At 38.6% G+C, this 12382-nt stretch overlaps 1 protein-coding gene across 1 annotated transcript in view; it reads left to right on the top strand.

The window, feature by feature from the left end:
• KCND2 (potassium voltage-gated channel subfamily D member 2) overlaps positions 1 to 12382 on the top strand; it is a 474380-nt gene that overhangs the window by 356429 nt on the left and 105569 nt on the right. The gene's annotated exons all lie outside the window — the stretch shown is intronic.

Here is a 12382-nt window from a genome sequence, read left to right as displayed (position 1 = left end):
ATTTTATCTTCCAGGTCACTTATCCATTCCTCTGCCTCAGTTATTCTGCTATTGATCCCTTCTAGAGAATTTTAAATTTCATTTATTGTGTTGTTCATCACTGTTTGTTTGCCCTTTAGTTCTTCTAGGTGCTTGTTAAAAGTTTCTTGTATTTTCTCCATTCTATTTCCAAGATTTTGGATCACCTTTACTATCATTATTCTAAATTCTTTTTTAGGTAGACTGCCTATTTCCTCTTCATTTGTTAGGTCTGGTTGGTTTTTGCCTTGCTCCTTCATCTGCTATGTGTTTCTCTGTCTTCTCATTTTGCTTAACTTACTGTGTTTGGAGTCTCCTTTTCACAGGCTGCAGGTGTGTAGTTCCTGTTGTTTTAGGTGTCTGTCCCCAGTGACTAAGGTTGGTTCAGTGGGTTGTGTAAGCTTCCTGGTGGAGGTGACTAGTGCCTGTGTTCTGGTGGATGAGGCTGGATCTTGTCTTTCTGGTGGGCAGGTCCACATCTGCTGGTGTGTTTTGGGGTGTCTGTGGCCTTATTATGATTTTAGGCAGCCTCTGTGCTAATGGATGGGGTTTTGTTCCTGTCTTGCTAGTTGTTTGGCATAGCGTGTCCAGCACTGTAGCTTGCTGGTTTTTGATTGGAGCTGGGTCTTGGCATTGAGATGGAGATCTCTGGGAGATTTTCACCATTTGATATTACATGGAGCTGGGAGGTCTCTTGTGGACCAGTGTCCTAAACTTGGCTCATCATCAGTGGCACAGCCCTGATGCCTGGCTGGAGCACCAAGAGCCTGTCATCCACACGGCTCAGAATAAAAGGGAGGAAATAAAGAAAGAATGAAAGAAGAAGATAAAATAAAATAAAGTAAAATAAAGTTATTAAAATAAAATTAATTATTAAGAAAAAAATTTAAGTAATTAAAAAAAAAGGACAGACAGAACCCTAGGACAAATGGTAAAAGCAAAGCTATGCAGACAAAATCATACACAGAAGCATACGCATACACACTCACAAAAAGAGAAAAAGGGGGGCTTCCCTGGTGGCGCAGTGGTTGAGAATCCGCCTGCCAATGCAGGGGACACGGGTTCGTGCCCCGGTCTGGGAAGATCCCACATGCTGCGGAGTGGCTGGGCCCGTGAGCCATGGCCGCTGAGCCTGCGCGTCCGGAGCTTGTGCTCCTCAAAGGGAGAGGCCACAACAGTGAGAGGCCCGCGTACCGCAAAAAAAAAAAAAAAAAAAGAGAAAAAGGGAAAAAAATATATATTGTTGCCTCTGAAGTCCACCACCTCACCTCAATTTTGGGATGACTCATTGTCTATTCAGGTATTCCACAGATGCAGGGTACATCAAGTTGATTGTGGAGATTTAATCCGCTGCTTCTGAGGCTGCTGGGAGAAATTTCCCTTTCTCTTCTTTGTTCATACAGCTCCCGGGGTTCAGCTTTGGATTTGGCCCTGCCTCTGTGTGTAGGTCGCCTGACAGCATCTGTTTTTCTCTCAGACAGGACGGGGTTAAAGGAGCCGCTGATTCGGGGGCTCTGGCTCGCTCAGGCCGGGGGGGAGGGAGGGGTACGGAGTGCGGGGCGAGCCTGCGGCGGCAGAGGCCGGCGTGACGTTGCACCAGCCTGAGGCGCGCCGTGCGTTCTCCCAGGGACGTTGTCCCTGGATCACGTGACCCTGGCGCTGGCGGGCTGCACAGGCTCCCGGGAGGGGAGGTGTCGAGAGTGACCTGTGCTCGCACACAGGCTTCTTGGTGGCGGCAGCAGCAGCCTTAGCGTCTCATGCACATCTCTGGGGTCCGCACTGATAGCCGTGGCTCGCGCCCGTCTCTGGAGCTTCTTTAAACTGCGCTCAATCCCCTCTCCTCGCGCACCAGGAAACAGAGAGGCAAGAAAAAGTCTCTTGTCTCTTCGGCAGCTCCAGACTTTTTCCCCCAACTCCCTCCCTGCTAGCCGTGGCGCACAACCCCCTTCAGGCTGTGTTCACACCGCCAACCGCAGTCCTCTCTCTGGGATCCGACCGAAGCCCGAGCCTCAGCTCCCGGCCCCCTCCCGCCCTGGCAGGTGAGCAGACAAGCCTCTCGGACTGGTGAGTGCTGGTCGGAACTGATCCTCTCTCTGTACGGGAATCTCTCTGCTTTTCCCTCCGCACCCCTGTGGCTGTGCTCTCCTCCATGGCCCCGAAGCTTCCCCCCTTCGCCACCTGCAGTCTCCGCCCGCCCGTGAAGGGGCTTCTAGTGTGTGGAAACCTTTCCTCCTTCACAACTCCCTCCCACTGGTACAGGTCTCGTCCCTATTCTTTGTCTCTGTTTTTTCTTTTTCCTTTTGCCCTACCCACGTATGTGGGGGAGTTTCTTGCCTTTTGGGAGGTCTTAGGTCTTTTGCCAGCATTCAATAGGTGTTCTGTAGGAGTTGTTCCACGTGTAGATGTATTTCTGATGTATATGTGGGAAGGAAGGTGATCTCCATGTCTTACTCTTCCGCCATCTTAAAGCTCTCCCCCCACATCTTCTTTATCCATTCATCTGTCAATGGACATTTAGGTTGTATCCATGACCTAGCTATTGTAAACACTGCTGCTATGAACATTGGGGTGCATGTGTTTTTTTAGATTATGGTTTTTCTCTGGGTATATGCCCAGTAGTGGGATTGCTGGATCATATAGTAGTTCTATTTTTAGTTTTTTAAGGCACTTCCATACTGTTTTCCATAGTGGCTGTATCAACTTACATTCCCATCAGCATTGTATGAGGGTTCCCTTTTCTCCACACCCTCTCCATTATTTACTGTTTGTAGGTTTTTGGATGATGGCCATTCTGATTGGTGTGAGGTGATACCTCACTGTAGTTTTGATTTGCATTTCTCTAATAATTAGTGATGTTGAGCAGCTTTTCGTGTTTGTTGACCATCTGTATGGCTTCTTTGGAGAAATGTCTATTTAGGTCTTCTGCCCATTTTTTGATTGGGTTGTTTGTTTTTTTGATATTCAGCCATATGAGCTGCTTGTATATATTGGAGATTAATCCTTTGTGAGTTGCTTCATTTGCAAATATTTTCTCCCATTCTGAGGGTTGTCTTTTAGTCTTGCTTATGGTTTCCTTTGCTGTGCAAAAGCTTTTAAGTTTAATTAGGTCCCATTTGTTTATTTCTGTTTTAATTTTCATTACTCTAGGAGGTGGGTCAAAAAGATTTTGCTGTGATTTATGTCAAAGAGTGTTGTGCCTGTGTTTTCCTCTAAGAGTTTTGCTGTGTCTGGTAAAACATTTAGACTATAGTTTTTGCTTTAAATTTAATATCACTATTAAAAATGTGTGGTCTACATTAATATTTAATCATTTACTTTTCTCACATTTTCTGTTTTATTGCTTGATAAATAAATAGTTTATAAATTTGCCTGATCCATTTTTGTATCTACATAAAAAACCAAACTCTAAGAAGAGAAAGTTTATGTACTAAATATATAATAAAAAATTTATCAAAAGCCCACTTTGCCATTAAACATTACAGTGGAGAATCCATAAAAGAAAGGATATGGCCTCTTTTTTCAAGTGTCATCTAATCCTTTGGAGATGTAACAAGGATTCATAAAAGTCAATGGCAATTATCATTCTGTATATTAATGTGTATATTTCTAATGAAATTTAGGTTAAAAGAGTAATCATAGCTAGGTGGTACTAACCAAGGTGATCCTGAGGTTAATGAATTTTGCAAAGAGTACATGGTTGGCTAGTTGTAGTATAAGTGCCATCATCAACCAACAGGATTTGTTTCCAACAACAGTATCAAAAACTGGCATATCTCTAAATCAGTCCATAATTAATGGCACCAATCTCTTCTGCAATACAGGAATTTACTTAAAAATAAACATCACAGTAGCCCCCACTGCACATTAAGATGCAATTGTCTTTAAGATTTGAAAGCTGATTCATTGTGTGACCTTGGGCAAATCATTGCCTTTCTATTTGTAAGATTTTCTTCCTATTTTTAAAAAGGAGATTATAGTCTTTGCCCTATGCAACCCATAATGTTGTCTGGAAGTTCAAATGAAGCTCACAGTAAATATGCTTTGAAAAATGTGGTACACGAAAGAAATATATCTCTGTCATATTCTCCTACAGAAAACCTCATGCTTGTTAGCTCACGATCCCCACATTCCCATCCGGTGCTGTGATAATTCAGTAAGCAAAGTCTCTGTCTCTGAGTTTGTCTGATATTTTATCTAGAGCTGGTCAACATCTACTCCCATCGGTGCACAGTATGATTTTCATCATATACCACAAGCTATTATATTCTGATATAGCTTCGAGTAAGCACTTAGTACAGTAGGAACCTAAACGGGACTGGAAATTGAATCCACTGTTTCCATGAACCCTTATTTAATATCTGCAATGTATCCAGCATTGTGCTTGCCACGGGGACACACAGAAGGCATTGCCTGCCTTTCTGGGTCTTTTCAACTAGTTGAAGAGAAAGGCAAATGAACGTAGACTAACATGCTACTTTTAATATGATTATTTTTAAAAATGGATAAAGAAGGAATGTTTATTTTAACAAAGAGGTATTTGATTTAAAAGGTTACAACAGGACTCTTAATGTTGATTTATGTCAGTTTTTCAAACAAATGCTTATTTGAAAAGTAAAGTTCTTATTAAATGTTACCCGCTAGAGTATATTTAAGCTCTAAAAGAATTGTTCTTTAATTTGATTCACTTGACAATGTCCTTTTAGCAGTCACATTAATAAGCTTCTCAGAGAGCTCATCTCTTCTATTGAATTAAAGTGATATGTTTTGGTCTATACTACAGTTTAAGGTGGGATGTTATGACAATGTCCCAAATAGTTTAATCAAAGATTTTCATGCATATAAAATTGTATATACCCACTGTGCAGGTGCATTTATAATAGATTATGTATAATATTAAGACCATCTATTAATTTATTATAAATAGGCCAGGAAACCATCCATTTATTTGCAGACACCTAGTAATTGCTGCTTCAATTGCCTTTGCTGAAAGGCCTTAAGGAATCCAAAGTTAAAACTTTATTTAATCTACAATAATTAGTAATTTGAGAAATTTTTTTTTAAATTTGTTAGGCCTGAAAGGTTCCAGGAGTCTTTGACACTGAGTAGATATAACAACGCATATATTTATTTATTTATTTATTTATTTTAATCTAAGAAGCATGGCAGCAAACGTATAAATATATGGAAAGGAGAAAAACCATATAACAAGACACAGATGCAGTATAAAGAAGTAAAGACAGATAATAATTAAGACAGATTTTGATCATCTCCTCTCATTAGTTAATGAGAAAGCTAAAGGTATAAAACCAAACACATAGGCAAACCAAAACTTCATGCTATTTTCTGAACATAGGGTCACCTCAGAGGTACTAAGAGAGAGCCCAGGTACTCTTAGAGTTACTGCATCAAACACAGAGCAAATCAGTACAGACATCCCATAGGCTCAAGGGAATATGTACATTACCGGACACTGAGGCAATGTTAGCTATGGTACTGCTAACCAAGTGTGCCGGGGGCTTCCCTGGTGGCGCAGTGGTTGAGAGTCCGCCTGCCGATGCAGGGGACACGGGTTCGTGCCCTGGTCTGGGAAGATCCCACATGCCGCGGAGCGGCTGGTCACGTGAACCATGGTCGCTGAGCCTGCGCGTCCAGAGCCTGTGCTCCGCAAAGGGAGAGGCCACAACAGAGAGAGGCCCCACAACAGAGAGAGGCCCGCGTACCGCAAAAACAAAAGAAAACAAAACTGTGCCTGTACTCACCAGAAATCTCCTCTAAGGTGATTTCAATTTTTTAATGACTGTTTTTCCAGGTGAGTAAGTCAGAGTTTGAAGCAAAGTATACCTGCATACCTATAATTGAAGGGACTAAGAATGCCATTTCCCTTCCCATATATGTGTTATAAATAAGAATACATTAATGAAATCAGAACTAACCATGTCCCTATAGGGGAAAAATTCTTTCCCTTATGTTCCTAGGAATTCTAGAGGCTATAGAAGGAGCATATTCCATAAGCCCAAGTGCCCAGGTCCAGCCACTACATAAATGGACAGCACCCCAGGAAACTTCTGTAAATCTGGCTTTAAATTACAGAAGTCTCCACACCATCACTTCATATGGCTTTTCTGTATTAATTCAGTAAATTTGTATTGTGTTCCTACATTGTGCCAGGCATTGTTCTTATGGGCTGATGAAACTACCGTGAAACACCAAAGTCTCAGAACTCAGGGACTTACATTCTAGTTAAAGGATGAAGATTATAAATATGCAATGAATATGATGAAGCTCTTGAGAAAAACGGGGGGAGTAAGGGAGTGAGTGATATAGGAGTTTGTGGAAGAGTGTCTGATAAGGTGTCATTTCAGGAATAATTTAAATAAACTGAAAGAAAGAGCCATGCAGTAGCTGAGAGAAGAATTTTCAAGGCAGAAGAAATAAGTTCAAGGGCCCTGAGGCAAGAAACTGCTCAGCCTGTATGAGTATGAGAAAGACGGCTCAGGTTGGTCTAGAGTAAAGCAAAGAGAACAGAATGAATTGAGACCGGAGGAGACAATGCAAAGCAAGTGATGTAGACCTTGTAAACCATGCATTGAACTTTTGATTTTATCAATGCTTTGAATGAGGTGAAAATTAAATAATCAGACATATTTTAAATGAATTGCTCTGCCTGTTGAATGATGAACAGTGGGTAAGTGTCCAAGATGGAAGCTGTGAGTTAGTTGGAAGACGATTACAGTAGTACAGGTGACAGCTACATGGCTTCCATTGGGTGGGTAGGTGACATGGCCGGACTAGACAAGATTCTAGATATATTTGGAGGCCGTTGGATGGACTGTGTTGTGTGTGAGAAAGAGAAGGAGTAAGGGATGATTCTAAAGCTTTTAGTCTGAACAACTGGAATAATGGAGCTGTGTTGGAACAGATGGGTGGAAATTAAGTTTGGTTTTGAACATATGAAGCTTGAGAGGTCAATTGAGCATCTAAATGGAAATTAATTAGGCTGTTGGATATATGAGTCTAGAGTTCAAGGGAGAAGTTGGGGCTCAAGTTATCAATGTGGGAGTCATCAGTATATATACAGTAATTAACATAGGAGTGAGTGCACCAAAGGAAAGAAATGCCAGCACTGTCATTTAAAGAAGATAAAGACAATTAGTATGTGATCATGGCATTTCTCTCATTGAGAGGGATATTCTCAAAGGATAGTAAGCCAGTTGTTTTGCCATATTCAGCACTGAACCATGTGTAGATAGGCAATTAGCAAGTCACTTTCATAATGACGTGGAACACCGATGTATTACTGACCCCAATACACTGAGCTAGTTACTCTTTGGCCAGTACAAATTCATTAACATTTTGGAAATGATTAAGGCACCATAGTGTCTTAAAAAAAAGAAACGTGATACAGAAGCTTTGTGATACAGACAGTGAGGTGAGGAGTCAAAGTTGCTGTTGCATTTGTTTAATGTGCAAAAAGTTTTCTTTTTTTCCAAACTATCCAAAAATTTAAGTGTCAATTTCCATTGCTCTAGTTATAGAAATATCCAGCTATGATTCAACAAAGTCCATTCCTTCAGACATGAATGGTAGAGAAACTGTTACACCAAAAATTCAGACCTTTATTTCATAAGAACTTGTTTTAAATATTTTTATAAAGGAACTATTAGGAAAGCCTAGTAAATAAAAATATCCATATAATACTAGTAAAATTGCTTCTTATTGCTTATATCATTAGGGAAATCCCAAACTACTAGAAGAATGAGAATTATGGTATCTCTCTTAAAGGCTATTGAGTCACGTGTACTTTTCACAATATGGTTTTCTAGGATAAATGACATGAATGTTTAAATCTTTAAGTTAAAATTTTGCATTTTCATTTGTTGTTGTGTTAATATGAAAATTATTCCTGCCAGAAGCAGACTACAACAGTATTTTAAGGAAGAAATTGAAATTAGGTATATGTGCCTGCTAATGCTATTAGAATAGTGCTAACTACATCTGCTATCTAAATCTGTAAATTAGAAAATCTTTGTTTTAGTGATCATATCAGCCTTAAGGATCTGCAGTTTAAAAGAGATTAGATGTATTTCTAACAACTGCTTTCAAAACTACTGATGGAAGAGGAAATTAATGCCTATTATCTTGAAAAATGTCTAAATTTTTTTCTTGGCAATATTTTGATCCTTTTTTCATTCAGATGACATTGAATCAAACATAGGGTATCATAAAATATCACTTTTGCAAGTTTAAATAATATATTCTCACAATCTCTATCCACTGAATCATTATCTATCCAACTCTTTTTTTCTGAGATGCTGATACATTTGTCTAGACTTAAAACTACGAATATACTAAAAAGTAGCCCGGCATTTAGATAGTCTTAACATTTCCATTTGTGGCCCAGTGATTTTTTAAATCAAAACTAGTGTCCAAAGTTATTGAAATTCATTACTTTGCAAAGGTTTAAAATAATGTAAATGTGAAAGATCACATTAAAAATGCAAGCTTTTATATGAGTCTTTTTCACTTTTTAGGAGGATACGCAGAGAAATCAGCATTAGAGTTTTCCTCTGGCAGGAAATAAAATTGCATTGTCTACTTGATGCAATGCTTTCTAAAACAGCATATTTAACTACTTTATGGAGATGGAATTCTGGATGATATTGGAAAGGAATGACTATTGTTTGGACTACACATCACTATGCATAGATTGCCATTTATAGGTACAAATAGAAAATATGGAAAAGTAACTTTATGTACACATAATTCATTTTATCTGTTCCTAATAAAAGCATCAAGTACCAATAGTTCGTTATTTTCAATTTAACCTAGAAATGGGGATTATAAACTCTTCATTATACAAATGTATAAATTCTCTTTAGGAAAATTCTTACAAAGGAATAACAGAAAAAGATTAAAATAATAGGTACCCTATGTGGTCAGTGTTGTCCTCATTTTATTCATGTATTCAGTATCTTGTGGACTCGCAAAATCAAGTCATTAGGACACTGTCTCAATTCATGACGTCAGGGCTCCCAACTCAATTGCAGGTTCTTGTCATTACTCTAAGGCCTCAATTTTCTTGGAGGATAAATGGATTCATATATATTTTTATAACCTCTCCAGGACATAACATGGTTTCTATATGATTAGAGAAGAGCAATTCCAGTAAATTGTATTCATGATGCAGCATCTGCTATTAAAGTCTCCCCATTTTCTATTTCTAAAAAAAAAAGCTACAGAATATTGCATAATTCTGCAATTTGCTATCATTAGGATGTAATTTCAGCAATATATATGCACACATGCCGAACAGTGGGAAACAAGGGCATACTTCCAGAAAACAAAAATTCTGTCTTGTATACACCTTGCATCTAAGAAATTGAAAGTAGTTAAAATAAATGAAATTTTAAAGCCAGAGACAACAACCTGTAACTTACAGATACTACTTTCTTTAGAGAGGTGAAGTATATTACATACAGAACAAGAAACTGGCTCTGTCTGGAATTATTTGAAGAGTGAGAGGAACATTCTAAATACATATATATATATATTTTACTACTGAAATATGGAGGTCGAGCTCATATTTCTCATTACAAAATGAGAAAAAAAAGTATACTTGACCAAAATTTCCCACACCATGTTTATTTTATTCATTTGATTTTACTAAATAATAATAACCATGATTTATTTATTGCCCTCTGTATAATATACGTGCTATGTAAATTAACCCACTAAATCATTACAACATCACTAAGTGTTATTTACCATCTCACAGATCAGGAAATGGGCATGGAAATTTAGGTAGCATGCCACAGATCACACAGTGAGGATCTGGGGTTAATATTCTGCTCTGCTAACTTTAGAGGTAGCCTATGATCTTAGAAGGACTACCCATTAGACAGGCCGGCATCTATCTGATTGATTGTCTAGAGTCTATCTTCAGAGACACCAAGATTCTCCCATGACTGATCAGGACTCACTTTCTTTCACTGTATTAGGGTGAATCTCCAACCTTGGTATAAGGAGAAACTTTAAAACCTGCAGTGATTCTTAAACTGTTAGTCAAGCTACAAGAAAAATAATTCCATTGGTAACAGCACACTTACAGGCTTGATTATCCTATGTAAATCACACAACCTTGATTTATTGCTATTTCAAGTATCGAGAGAAATGTCTTCTTTCTCAGAGAAAAAAGAAATTAAGAGGTGATAGGGTTAAAGATGTCTGTTTTTCAATTTAAATTAATTGGCAATTTGCTCTTAAAACTTACTGTTCTTCCACTAGAGCTATGGAAAGGAGACCAATGCTACTGGTTATAAAGTTTCTGTTTTTTGGCAAATTTGGCAGGTAGGTCCTAAGAGACTCATCCATTAGGGGAAACTGTTTATCAATGCAAAGAAAATCACTTTTCAAGCATATTGAAGCAAGGCCTGAACCTGCGATGTATTCATATAGAGAGAAACCACCTCTAATGCGGGCATTTAATGGATGGTCAAGAAAGGGCAATAAACATTTGGAAGAAAAAAGACATATTATTTCCTAGGACAATACTGTAATATTAGAGTCAAACTTAAGTAAGCACAGGTTTATCTGGATTATCTCATTTACTTCTCCCCCCAAAACTCATGAGTATTATTATTTCTCCTTTTACAGATGAACTTAAGAAAGTTTAAGTGATTTATCAAAATTACTGGAAGACTAAGGGCCTAAGATTGGAACCCAGAGAATTTAATTATGTAGCCCATGTTTTCAACCATTTTGCTACTCTGAACTCATCATATGGTGTATAAATGAAAAAGCTTAGTAGTCTCTTCTGACAAAATGGCAACTTCCGCATTATGGTCAAGAAAATCTATAAGCCTGAACTTATGTCAACCTTATGTTGTCTAGAGAATATGTCAAGCTTTATATTGGGTAAGATAGCAAGGATTTCAAATCTGAGCATTGGGCAAGCATTTTGAAGCTATTTGAGTATAAGGAAAACAAATGATCATAAATGCATTTAAATATATGGTTATAAAGATAAGATCAGCTTTCTAAGTAGTATCTAATATCACCATGATCCTTGACATTTGTAGACTCTTTTCATTTTAGACAATGTAATATTGATCTAATCAATTGACTATAAAATTTGAAGCTACAAATTCTAGGCTTGTAATCAACCTTGGGTAAGAAACACTTTTCAACTCTGAGCCTCAGTTGCTTTACTTACAAAATGGGGGTATTTCACAAGCCACAAATGTTAATTGAATAATAATACTTATATTACAATGCCTTTTTACATTAAGATTTTGTGTATAGGTTTAAGTGAGAAAACATGCTGTAAACACACTAAAATTCGATCCAAGGATCAGATAGTATTACTTGTCTATTTCATCTCTACTCAAATGTCTCAAACACATGTCTTCCTTAATAAGACCAACACTGAACTGCTCCATTCACCATGTTTCGTGGCACGGAATCGGTACTACATACACTGGATACTCAATCCAGAACCCTGGGTGTTATACTTGTGATCGCACTCAACTCACTTGCCACATCCTGTTCCTCACCTAGTCCATTAAATGAACCCCAGTTAGCTCCCTAAGCCATCCAGCATAACTTACTGCCACCATCATTTCTCATCTGGCACTTGTGGTAACTCCTAAGAGATGCCTCATATTTTTTCTTGCTCACCTCCTTCCTATTCACTTTGCCACCAAAGTGAAATTTTAAAATGACAAAAGTGAACACATCACCACCCTATCTAAAGCCCTGTATTAGCTTCTCACTGGCCGTAGGGTAAAGTCCGGTCCATATTGAGATCCCCATGACTCTTGCTGCCCCCCAATCCATCCTCACCTCAGGCTACTCCCCCACCTCCAGGTCTGGATGTCAGCGACTTTGGAACTGCTGCAGAACTACCTCATAGGTCCTCTTCCTCACATGTCAACCACGTCGTGCTGTTCTCTCTTCCTGAAATAGTCTTACCTCTTATTTACTCGGATGATTCCTGTTGATCCTCAAAATCTATTTGTTGACATCGTTTCCTTAGCAAAGGCTTTCCCAATCCCTCAAACCGGTTAGATCCTCCTGCTAGTGGCAATCTAATACCTTTTACTTCCCTGCTGAAACCAGTCATGACATTTAAGTTTCTTGTTTTATGAACTTGCCTGTTTCATTCACATCTGTAGCCCTAGAGTCTAGAGCATGTCATCCATAAATATATCGATATTCAAAACTGACTGTGTGATGTAATAGAGAAATGAATGGCTAAAATAACAATACTAAACATTCAGTTGACTAGGATAGGAATCAATATATTTCATCTTGAGACCCATTGGAAGGACTAAGTATTCGCTGTAGGTGCTACCTTGACTTGTCA

This window comes from Kogia breviceps, chromosome 9, assembly GCF_026419965.1.
Source record: "Kogia breviceps isolate mKogBre1 chromosome 9, mKogBre1 haplotype 1, whole genome shotgun sequence".
In the NCBI taxonomy this organism is placed as follows: domain Eukaryota; kingdom Metazoa; phylum Chordata; class Mammalia; order Artiodactyla; family Physeteridae; genus Kogia; species Kogia breviceps.
Note: the sequence above shows the minus strand (reverse complement) of the source record. Positions and strands in the feature narration are given on the sequence as shown.